This window comes from Hesperophylax consimilis, chromosome 18 (assembly GCF_061612785.1).
Source record: "Hesperophylax consimilis isolate HC1 chromosome 18, BYU_Hcon_1.0, whole genome shotgun sequence".
In the NCBI taxonomy this organism is placed as follows: Eukaryota; Metazoa; Arthropoda; class Insecta; order Trichoptera; family Limnephilidae; genus Hesperophylax; species Hesperophylax consimilis.
Genome location: NC_142853.1, coordinates 10,219,327 through 10,232,446, shown reverse-complemented (window position 1 = coordinate 10,232,446; position 13,120 = coordinate 10,219,327). Strand labels below are relative to the sequence as shown.

The following is a 13,120-nucleotide window of genomic DNA, read 5'->3' as shown; positions in this document are numbered from 1 at the left end:
AAAAAAATAATGTATAAGGCCTATGAAAACTGCTTTAAAGTTCAAAATCTCCTACTTACAAACCCATTTTCGGTTATAATTTTATTTTATAATGTAGCAAATTAAGTTATTTATAAAATGATCGAAAAAAAAAAAATATTTATGCCTGAACATCCACAAAATAACATACAAGGCACTTTTTGGCCATGTTTTTTTCTTGCATAAATCAAAACAGGCGGATGGTGTTAAGCAGGAATTTAAACCTTATCAACATCTACGTAAGGGTTGTTATTGATAGCGGCTCAATTTAAAATATTACACGACGTAGTGCATCGCCTTAAAACATAATTATTATTTTGCCATTCAATATACTTTATAATACCGAACCGGCTTTACATACAAAACTCTGTAAAATTTTAAAATAATTGTTTCAAAGACTGTAACTAACAGTAGGAAAGGTCCAATTTCAGTATAAATAGGAAACGAACCCACAACAGTGCTTCAATTTAACAATTTAACAAACCGGAACGTTCAGTAGATCGCAGTTTAGATGGCTTCCAAAGAATTTTAAAGAAAAATCAAAAAATGTAAACATACGCATTTATTTAATTTTTATTTGACATTAAGATAGACACAAATTATTGCTTCTCAGGCCTATTGTTTTAAACAGATTTTTCCACACAAAGGCAGGAACGAGGATTTTTTAGATTTTCGGTTGATATCTCTTATGACTGAATTACAAATGAGGATATCGAATGGACTTTTAAACTGACGTAAGCATAATGAATACTTTCACGAAGGGACACTTGTGTGGTTTTGGCACGTGCACTGGATGAATGTAAAAAGGAGTTGACATCTGTACGATTATACCAATATGTAGTAGGACATGCCATCAAATGCTTGTGGCGGGACCTGTCAAGTTTTGGAATAACATATTAAGAAGTTACCTTTGCTCAAAGCATTTAGTTTCTTGATTCTTTAACGGTTCTTTTAACATTTGACGAGCAGCAACAGGGTTCCAGTTTGCTCCTGCAAATGAGAGTACTGACCCGCAACCCCAAGAACAAGTCTTTACCATTAAAAGAAGAAAAGAATACTAAATTTATGGTCAAATCAATAAAATTATCTTTATTGTCCGTTTAACTCATACCACAAAATTGCCAGGCAAACCGTGGAATGAAGCGAGGAGCTATCAGCAGCAGGACCACAGACCTCGGTAGGTAAACCTACATAATATATCTCTGAAATAAGAAGGAGCTCTTTTGTACGTTTTTTACGACCTGAGCAAGATTATTTATCGAGTGGTTCGAAGTAATGTTATTCGTAAGCCTTCTTGACTCAAGAACCGTCTCGAGTGGAACAATAGAAATAATTTCTCGCTCCGTTTCATGAAACTGAACATTTGCCAATATTTACAAAGTTTGAAAAAACTTTTATGACTTCCCTTGCGCACATTCCGGCCGTTTCGAGATAAGGTATGGTGACTAGTTAAGTACTTTTTTGTGCAACGGATAATGATTCAGCTAAGTATGGATAATATATATTGCTTCCAGAATGATGGATAGGAATTCGTTAACGATTATCAAAAACGTACATAGGTACATAATATTGATTTTTTAATCTTTGCCCATTAGCAACAAAAACGTTTTAAGTACACTAGTAGGGACGTAGGTAGGCACTTACTTGATAACATTGTTTTTAAGTATATGACCATCCCCACAATATATGCCCGATGCTAGTAACACTGGTATTTATTTATTATATTATACGCCCATACGGGCTTTTACAAAGACGAGAAAAACATAATAATTTAGTGGAATAGTAATCATGAAGTAAAATTTGATATTAAAATTATAATAGAACCCATTCACAAGAAGAGAATTATGCTAATCATAATTCTTATTGAGGTATTTTATTATAGCCTTCTTCTAACTGTATTCAGTGAAAAAATATCGGAAAAAGTATTTGCAATCTCGGTACAAGAGAGATATCTATCTAAATGACTCGATCCTAATATTGTTGATGCAATTAAAAATAATTTTCGATCTAATAGTTCTAGTTGGTATGTTGAAGGTGATTAGGCTCAGTAAATCAGGGCGGTCTATAATTCAATTAACAATTAATTAAAATTAAAATAAAAACAGAAACAAGTCTTCTATCTAAGAGTTTTAATAATTTTAATTATTTAATCAAGTGGTTGTAATTTATAGTTTCTGTAGGTAGATTGATTTAATAGTTAACATATTTTGGAAATTTATGCTGAATGTTTTCAAATGGAATCGGAGTGGATTTTAATGTTAGAGGATTCCCAGGGGTGGTTTGTAATGATACTGAAAGAAGTGAGGAAGGATATAAGATGGGGAAGAAAAACGTTGCAAAGATCTTGACTATTCATATATTAAGATCAACGGCTAAAGCTTTTTCAACCAAATTTTCCATTCTGATTGGTAGTCTTTTACCAGTGTGATACTGAGAGTCTCTATCACTTTGAAATGCGTCACAAGTATTTATATTACAGGTGATATAAACAAAATACTGATGGCAACATTTTAAATAAGATCTTTCGACACCTCGGTCCAGAGAGTTGAAAATCTTTGATGTTTTTTCACCCGATGTGAGATAATATTAATCCTTTGGGCACACAGACACGCCCACGACACATCATTATCAGTCACATTACATCACTCTGCAGTGATGCCAAATGATTGTTTTTATTTTTATTTATCTGGATAACAACTTTTCAGTAGTTTTCGCGATGCTTGGCCAGGGTGAGTTCAGAAGAGTTCTTAGGAGTTTTATAAGTATCTAGCACGGTAGACCGATAAAACCCCATATAGACACAATATTAAAGGAATCCGTCATCTATTGTCAGTTAATGATATTTGCGAGCACGGTCAGAATATGATTGCGACAGTCGGTAGACAAACGTCGCTGCTATTAGCGCCGCCTCCTCAAATAAGCTGTCAACATACACAACTTTTTGAATAATGTCGTTCGTTTTGCAAAATAACTGGCTTATGAATTAATGGATGTCAACTAACGAAGCTTTCGGAATTTAAAGAAATCGTATAAACGATCCATTGACTTAATTAATCCATCTAAGACGCGATCAATTGATTCCTTTCCTTCCAGCTTGGAAGGTAAGCTCATTATCTAATTGATTCCATTTTTAGAGTCAGTTTTCAGTGTTTTAAATATAGATGCGCCAGTGTTGCTATCATAAAACGATTTCGTATTATGTATAGTATCAAAATCGGTTCGGGTATCGACGGCGCACACGTGGTCGGGATATTGATATCAAATCGTCACAAGTTAAGTTTATCGATCCTTAAGTTATCAATGTGATCATGCTATACTCTCAGATGTATTCTTATCGATACCGTCATTCCCCGAAGTTCAAATCTTCCGATACTGGGGGTTACGCAATACGGCCAGTACGTAACGTGTTACTTTGGCTGCGGTTATTATTAGACGGAAATCACCGTCCGAAATGGCCGGCCGATACCCGTTTCCGTTGCGCACTTCCTAAAATGGCAAACAGTCCCACTTCCAGTCCAAAAGAATGCTACCACTGCTCACTGCCACCGGCCACCGTGTCACTTTCAGCCAGTCCTCTTCTTCTGCTCTATCCTCGTTCCCTCATTCGCTTTCAACTGCCGATGTACTTTAGGATGCAGCTCAGCGTTGAAAATCAGCAGTTTTAGCTGTTAACGTGTTGAGCCAATGTTAGGTCAATGCGTTGAGCCAACAATGGGACCCTGTTTACACGTTGGGTCAGCGTGTTGGGCCAATGTTTGGCCTATGTGCTAGGCCAATTCTGCATTGAGCATTTGACCAAGATGGATATTGAAACTATCTTATTTTATTTTTTTTAAATTTTATTTTATATTATAGAAACAAACAGTACATGATTTACAGATATGAAACAATAAACAGGAATAAGATACTTCATGTTGTGTACCTATGATATGTTTCCTTGTAATGTCTGCTAAGTGGTATGTTTATTCTTTAATTACCAGGTGACATGTGTAGTTTATAGGTGTGTATGTGTGACGTGTGTAATGTATGTGTGAGTGTTTATGTGTGTGTGTGTCTGTATGTATGCGCATTGAATAGTTTAAATTATTGACATGATGCCACGTTTTAATTTGGGCAGTGAATCCGGAAAAAGGGAAATGTTAACTATCGCAGCCATAGCAATTTATTTGTTCATCACGTTTAGTTTATCAATGTGCACCAAAGAGAGTGAACGAAGAAATGGCGCAAAAGAAGATGCTGGATGCTGACTATGACGGGTGAGGCAAACGTGTGAACACTGTTGGCGACGAGATCATTGACTCGGCCTGGTGTTAACTTTGGCACAACGTGTTGGTACTGGGCAACTATAGCCAGTCTTCTTATTTCTCTCTATCCTTGTTTTCTCATTCTCATTCGCTTTAACCGTCAAATTAGCCCAGGATGCAGCACAGCTTTTAAATAGTCTACCAGCTCTTCTTCCAGCCTACTGTTTATACCAAAAGAATCCCTAATTGAAAAAGACAGTCTTCCTCCCCGTGCCCCCAATATTTGTTTCCTCATTCGCTTTCAACCGTCATAGCAGCTAAGCACTTCAATAAAAACTTTATTTTTCTTGTTTATGTTTTCTTTTCAAGTTCATGCCAAAAGATCTTACCATTTTCCGCTTATTTTAACGAAGCCAACAGTTAAGATTGCGGCTTTGCTCAAAACTTGGTATTTCTTCACCTATGTTTTTGGGTGTATCAAACTCTCTTTAAAAGTTTGAAAGAGAGTAGAGTTCTACAAAACAATTTATTATTTTTGTAATGGCGAACTATGTACATTGTAGTCTTATAAATTTATGCAGCGGCATTAAACAATGTCTGTTTATTTACCAGATTTGTGGTAGTATTTACCCTGTGCATAGTTCTTTCGTCATTATTCTCAGCCACAGCCGTCACGCACATCAGGAGTCGGGTTCGTCGAAGACTTTTATCTTTTACTCATCTCGTCTCCGTTCTCAGAGCCGTCGAAATATTTCGCCTCCGTCTGTCGTTTTTGTTTGTAAGAGTTATTTTCGTCGCGGCATTAAAAATGCAATTTGTCCCTTTGTTGGGAGGGAACCAGCTTTGTTATACTGCTCACATGTTACATTTGTAATACTAATCATTATATTAACTAAATATATATAAATAAATACGTATAAAAACATACGTACATGGTATACAAATCATCCGTATTATTATTATTAACCTTTTCTATATGAACAATTATTGAACATAATAACATTAAATTTAGGATGCGGGTATGGGTACAGCCGCCCCGTTAAATTTATTTATTTTTTCATGTTCTCCATAAAACGGTTTTTCACCAATATATCACGGAGAAGATTACAAATTAAAAAGTTTACAGAGGCAGTTTTACTATTTTGTGACATGTGTTAAAAGATAGTTACTGAATTGTCTGTAGGTTACATTGAAAATGTCGATGGCTAATGCACAATCGTTAAGCAGTTGAGTCGCTCTGTTTATTGGCGCGTTCTGATAGGCAGAAGTCCTCGCTTTCGGAGCATATAAGAGTGCATGGGATCTCCCTCGAGTATAATTATTAGGGACATAAAAGTTAACCTCTTTCAACATAGGCGGATTGTGTATTGTACCAGAGATTAACTTAAAAAAGTGTTTGCCTAAAAATATTTTTCTGCGGGCTTCTAATGTATTGAAATCGAGCATTCCTGTTAAGAACAAGGATGGATACAGGAATGGATAGTATGTATATTCCCTCATATACAGGTAACGCATAAACCTTTTTTGTACTTTTTCTATTTCTAAGATATGGGTTTGTTCAGAAGGGGCCCAAATAATGGAGCTGTATTCCAGGATGCTGCGGACAAGTGCTTCATATGTTCTTCGTATTGCAATTCCATTAGTAAATGATCTCGCATTACGAAGAACAAATCCAAGCATTTTGTTGGCGCGGGAGACAATGTTAGATATGTGGGATTTGAAAGAGAGATTTGCTTCGAAGATCAACCAAGGTCAAATATCTATTGGACAGCCAGCACCTCTGTCATAGGTCACCCCAAGTGGTTAGCTACGTTTGGTGACTTAGCAGGGGTGTTGATATGTCTGCCCACCTACTGCATGAGACTGGTTAATGGAGACCTCAGGAATATTGACCCATCGCCTTGCACCGCAGTGGGAAGGATGGATTTATACGTCCGTCACTACTAGATATGCTGACTCCCAGATTCCTACCCACCTCTCATACCTTTTTCCTTCCCAGAACTTCCTCTCCATCCTTTACTTAAAAAGTCCCTCTACACATCAATTCCAAATATGGCATAAGCCCTTAGGGAAATTATTTGCCTCAGGCCTCCTGTGTGGAGATAATGTAAAAAAATAAGGTAACAAGTTTTATTTTTGAGGGTTAAGCAGAATTTTCAAAGCGCCATATCTCATGATGGATATGTCGTAGATATATGAAAATAGCTGCGTTGAACCAAAAATTTCGCACAGAAAAAACTGTGTTAATTTCATGATGTTTGTTTACTTGTATGTTTAGTGGCTAAGCCGAATGATTTAGTCGACAAAATACTAAACTAAAAAAAATAAACCGATACGAACATATTTCTTGGTGAATGTTACTCTTTTTACCTCTAAATGACATATCCAACAAAGTATGAAATTTAAAAAAAAAAAACTTAAAATACTACCTTATTATATAAAGCTGCTATAAATTATGCCGAAAAAACACTAAACTGGTTTATTCGAATTCGAAACTGCTGATGAGTAAGTTACACAAGATAAAAACCTTATCAATTCTGACATCGGATTAATATGAAACATGATTTTTTTGCTATCTCCGTGAATCATACTGAACCAGGGTAGCAGGATATTGACTCGAAGTGTGTTAGCTTTAATACAGGTAACCACTTAGATATGACCGTTGGCCTAAACCACTTGACCCTCGTGCATGTCGACTCCAATATGGCTCTCGCAGATTGACTAAGTACAATATATCAATGTTCTCGCATCACTTTCGCCCACTAGGCGTATCTCTTGCATCTCTGTGACAAAGGATTGTGTACTAATTATAGACAGGAATGCATTTATCTTTTTGTCCTGTATAAAAATATAGGGTATCTTAAACATCAACTTATTTAATCAAATCATAACAGAACTTAAACTGAAAATTATCAGCTTGGTTTTGAAACAACATCATCATCATCATCACTTTTGGCTCTACAACCCCTGGTGGGTCTTGGCCTCCTCAAGAGTCTTCCTCCACTCATCTCGGTCCCGCGCCAGCTCTCTCCAGTTTCGAAGCTCCAAGGCAGAAAAATATTTGAGGACGTTGTCGCTCCATCTTAACCTTGGCCTTCCCAGGCTCCTTCTCCCTATCGGTCTTGAGCTCAGCAGGGACTTTGGTTCTTGATGTTCGGTCATTCTCTCCACATGACCAACAAACAACTTTGAAACAACAATATTAATAATATCCAAACAATATGATTAAGAAAAATATGTAATTACGGCACTTAAACCTAGTTTTCGTGGTATGAAAAACGACGGTTTTATGGACCACACTTTTTCACAAATATCAGTAATATTGTTTAAAAGCACTCGTGTGAAGTGAAACTCAAATGAAACCCCCGCATAAAACTAGTTCTCCTCTCTTCTCTTTCTTATTATGCTCAGATATTTAAAATAAACAGATATGAAAAGAGAGAACTCCAAACTGTGTCTTTGCATTTTAAAGTTTACCATAGGCACGTCTGCATAATTAAAAATAATTCTATAAAACAGTAAACCGCCCTGTAGGTTTAAGGTTTGCCATTTTTTTTAAATAATATTTTTTGAACAAAACTTTTTTTTTTCATGAGACAAAATGTTTATAATATAATACGTTTGTTTTAATAAACGTGTTTTTTAGTATAAAGTATTTAGTAGTATGAAGATGTAAATAAAGTTTACAAAAAAGTAAGTAATTTTAAAAACTTTTGCAATGTAATTAATTAAAAAATGTATTTTTAATTGCACTTTCTATTTGTAAAATTTAAATCTTAAAGAGTCTCTCATCTGCTTTCAAAAACAGTATTTCATTTTGGGATACGTTCACAAACATCTAATCTATTTTAAATTAAATGTGAACCTGAAATATTTGACGACATGATTGGGGGATTAAATTTATTTTCCGTTAGGTTATATCCGAAGAAAAACACAAAATTAGAGTTTTCGTGGGTTAAGTTTTGTTTACGTGATACGTCTATTTTTATTAATGTATTTAAAAATATGTAATTTTTTTTTGGATTTACTGAGGAACTGGGAACTGGGAACTGCTGCTGTGAACTTTTAAAATGTCTTCTCTGACTGACTAAAATTAGTGAACCGCGCTACCACTTAAACCAAATCCCGATTAGATGGTACAGAGATTTATTTAGTAGGTATATTGTTTGCTGTAATTTTTTATAATGTCATCCAATATCAGAGAAATGCGTGTGTGTGTGTGTGTGCGCAAGTGTGCGTGTGAGTGCCACCAAAAATAGAATGCATTTTCGTCGACAACGAGCCCATCTGCCGAGTTTCAGCTCGATCGGATGTTGGAAAGGGTGGTGCAATACCAACTAACCTAATAAGACCTTATTCCCTGTTGGTAAAGCACCGCCCCGGCAAGGCGTACATCCTGGATTCAAGTCCTAGATGAGATAATAATTAAATATAACAATTTGAGGTTTTACTTATTAAGTTATTCCAAAAAATCGTATTTATTATTTCACGTTATTATTTTATTTTACACACTGTCATATAGATTCAAAGATGCTTTGTATTTGGTTATTTTTAAAGCCCATTCTATGACAGCTGATCTGACCAGTGAACCGTGTTTATGTTGCAGCACAGACATAGGAATTAACATAGGAATTAATAGACGAGAAGATAATGGCGAGGGGTAAAATCAACTGTCGAAGAACGAAGGGAGTGAAACTGACTGTGATTCGTCAATAAATCAATCTGACAGTAAATAGGCATCTCGCATTATAATATCACCATTTACTTCTTAAAAGTAAAATCTGCTTTTGAATGAATAGACATTTTTACATGGGAGCGCAAATTACTTGCCACGTTATGAACAAATTTGCGAAGTCCAAATTCGGCAAAAAAATTCGGTTCTATTTTCAGAGTCGAATATTTCGTTTAAGTATTTAGTTAAGACACTTTTATAAATGTTCATAATTTACTTCCCAGCAACCAACCAGCTTTGTGTTTCGCGTCCAGACGTTTCTCGATGTGATAGTAACAACTGATTCATATTATACGATGTGAATATGCTTAAAATAAAGTAAAATAATGCTTATATATGGAATGTAATACGAAAATTGGGTTTATTCTCTTTTTCACATCTATTTTTACAAGTTTTCATAGTACAAGTCAACATTTTGCCGTGTTATTTCGTAAAATGAACCGATGATGCCTCGACCATAGTTCGCACAAGAATGATGACGTCACGTTTTCAAATTTCACTTGAGGCCATACGCGAGCACAGCCGGCTCCAATGGAACCGGTATGGGGAGTGGGGATAATACACTTTTAATCACTTAGGGCAGGTCTACTAATATTCATATGTCTATGTGTTGCAGATACTTTTGAGTGTATTGATTTTAATCTCTAATCCATTGTTGTGGCCTGCCGATGTAGCGTTTGCTCTTGGTTCCCGATTCGTGATAGATTAGACGTTTACAGGCCTCACCAAGCCGTGTTTGGGTGTGATTGTGTTTATTATCCTCGTTGCTATCATGAGCTGTATTGTATACGGTGTGATGATGCATATGAATAGATGGATCATGCCTTTTGGGAAGTTATCGACTGTCGTTAAAGCACGTTCGTTTTGATAGTTGATGATTTCCTCATCTCTGATTAACGATTTGTGTCTATTTAGGTACATTATTTTATATCTTATATGATATATAGAGATAATTATTCATAGCATTAACGATATTTTCGCGAATTAAAACGATAAATAGTATTTTTGGCGATAATAAAAAAAGATATTTTAGTCTCTGTAATCTTGTATTGACAGTTCGTAGAACGAACATGACACACTCTACAGAAACATGTGCCATGTTGAGTTTCAATCTCTAGTCACTAAATACGTCTAAAGCTATTTCAAGCGAAGTTTCCGTTCTGAATGGCGGCATTTCACTAAGGCGGTACTAAGAGTATCTACCACTTTTGTGGTTGTACACCGCAAAAACTTACTAATAAACTGTTAATTTATTAAAAATCTGATCAAATTATTCATATTGCTGTTAAAAACACGCCTGCAGGCCTTTATCGAATGAATTTACAGAGTTCCTAACAAAATAAAAGCGAATGTTTTATGAGGACGGCCGAACACGTGTTCATGTAACTATTGATATTGACATAGAAATATTGTCGCATTCCGTTATGATATTTATTAGGAAAAGTACACCTGTTCTTGATGTATTCTGAATGACTAATATTTTATCAGGAAATAGGCATGCTATAACTTTTTAACAGGATCACTATTCTCCGTGTATGTATTTTGACAATACTGTTGGTTTGGAAACAGTAAAAAAAAACAGTTATTCTCCGATACACAAAAGAATTTTTAAATGTTTAATATACCTATTTAACAAACTTGTTAATTTGTGATACTGAATGTATTATGTCTACTACCTACCTGAAAAGTGATAATTATACTGTTGTAAGTACAGCAGAAACTGCAGTCAGGCTCTTTTGTACGACCCAGTTTAAAACTCAAACAATAAACATGATTCAAGTGATTTTGCTAATTTAATTGTTTTCCCCTCTTGCCGACTCCCATTCCTTGACGTTATCCTATTTAGCTGTAAACATTAAGGCGATGCACTACGTAGTAATTTAAAATCATGTGTTTTTGGTTTGAAAATTTGGTCGCCTAGAAATGTTTTAAATACTGCGAGTAGAATACATCTTGGCCTGCGAGTAGAATACATAATCGAGTATTTTTTAGATAAGTCTTTTTATAAGCCCAGAAAAAAATAATGTATAGGCATATGAAAACTGCTTTAATGTTCAAAATCTCCTACTTACGAACCCATTTTCGGTTATGGTATTATTGTATAATGTGGCAAATTAAGTTATTTATAAATGATGATCGAAAAATATTTCAATATTTGTGCCTGAGCATCCACAAAATAAAATAAAAGGCACTTTTTGGACATGTTTTTTTCTTCCATAAATCAAAACAGGTGGATGGTGTGAAGCGGGAATTTAAGCCTTATTGCCATCTACGTAAGGTGTGTTATTGATAGCTGCTAGATTCAAAATATTACACGACGTAGTGCATCGCCTTAAAGCTATGAATGGGTGTCTCTAATGATATATATTGGATCAAAGTTCATAGTAATACGGTTCAGTTTACGTTGGCGTCTTCTTTTTCCAGTAGGCCATCAAGGGGGACTTCATCCAAAAATGTATCTTACTTTGGGCATACGGACTTGTCATAATTGTCTAAAATCTTTTAAATAATGCAGATTTCGAACAAAACCAATAAAATAAAATTGTTGGTAAGACATTTTATTTTAATTGATAAATTTATTTAAATATATATAATTTTTTTTGGTTTGTATGAGGATTGAGCCTTCCTCCCCGGGGAATAACTAAATGAGTGAACACTGTTATTACTTAAGCCAAATCCTAATTGGATGGTACCGTGACTAATTTCGTATGTTGACTAATGTAAATTTTTTGTCATCCCATTTTAAAAAAAATGCGTTTATGCTCGTGTCGAATGAATTGTCATCGAGTCAACCAGTCTATCAGCCGAGTATCAGCTCGATCGCATATCGGGAAAGGGGTTAGTTTCCATGATTAAATTTAATTCAGTCAAGAAAATTTAATTGAAATTCAAATATATAATAATAATATTTTGATGATTTGGATAGCGCCGTTTTTGTGTAAAATCACCTCAAGGGCGCTGTACAAATGTATGATACATTTCTACAATTATCTATCTTATTACTAAATATAGACTAGTCAAATTATGTCTAACAGATTTGCATCCACCGGTTCGTCAATCACCAATACAAAGCCGTACGTACAATACATTTGATTGATGAACGTGATGCTAGAATGTACATATGTTATTATTATTATTTATTTACATTTTATGTATAATAATGTATATAAAAAAAAATAATGTTACGTCTGCTATTTTAACATGAAAAAATAATAACTTTGGGTTATCTTCTAATCACTTCAAATTCGTTCTTTGTATTTCTTACTCTTTTCTACACAATTACCGAATGCTGGTATCGCTACGAAATGTAGGTAACGATTTATATTCAAATCTGTTTTCCCTAGCTTCCCCGTGTGCTTTTAACAGAGGAACAAAAAAAATAATGGTGGGAAGAAAATGGTATTATTATGGTAATTATTTAAATTTATTTCAAATTACAATTTATTTTAATTATTTAAAAATTTCATTTTAACGACCTTGATACGATGATAACATTTTATCTCCGTGTGAATATTGATTTATAATAAAGTTGTTATCGCGAGTTCGTTCTTATTACTATTTATGTTGCTTATTTTCGTCACCAAGTACATCAGCCGAAATAGCTCAGTTGGGAGAGCGTTAGACTGAAGATCTAAAGGTCCCTGGTTCGATCCCTGGTTTCGGCATTCCTTTTTTGTTTTAATATTCTGCAAATTAAATCTTTTTTTATTTGCTACTGAGAAATTGCGTAATGATTCCCGATTTGCTCAAATTAATTATTATTCTCGCGGCGGAACATTGTACAATTTTTTTCGAATATATTCTTTTTTCATGCACGTTAATAATATTATTACTAGTGTAGCAAGATTAAATAATGTGGATTTACGCTCTGTAGCTCTTGATGGAAATGTTGTGGCGAACCGGAGATACGGGCAGGTACCTAGTTTATTTGACCATTAAAATCTATACTATGGGTGTGAAATTTTATGATAAACAAAAAACCGATTTTTTATGACATAACTTATAAGATATAATCTGCTCTATCACAGATGGCGCTAATTAAATTAGTTTAGAAAAAACACGTTTGCTAGTAATGCTAAACTTACTACTTATTATTTGTTTACGCCGATACATACACATTATGAAT

General features: G+C 34.7%; 1 non-coding gene across 1 annotated transcript; it reads left to right on the top strand.

Annotated features, from left to right (window-relative positions):
- Positions 1-12,586: 12,586 nt before the first annotated feature.
- Positions 12,587-12,659, top strand: TRNAF-GAA (transfer RNA phenylalanine (anticodon GAA)). The gene has a single exon. It is a non-coding gene; the product is annotated as a tRNA-Phe (tRNA).
- Positions 12,660-13,120: the final 461 nt, after the last annotated feature.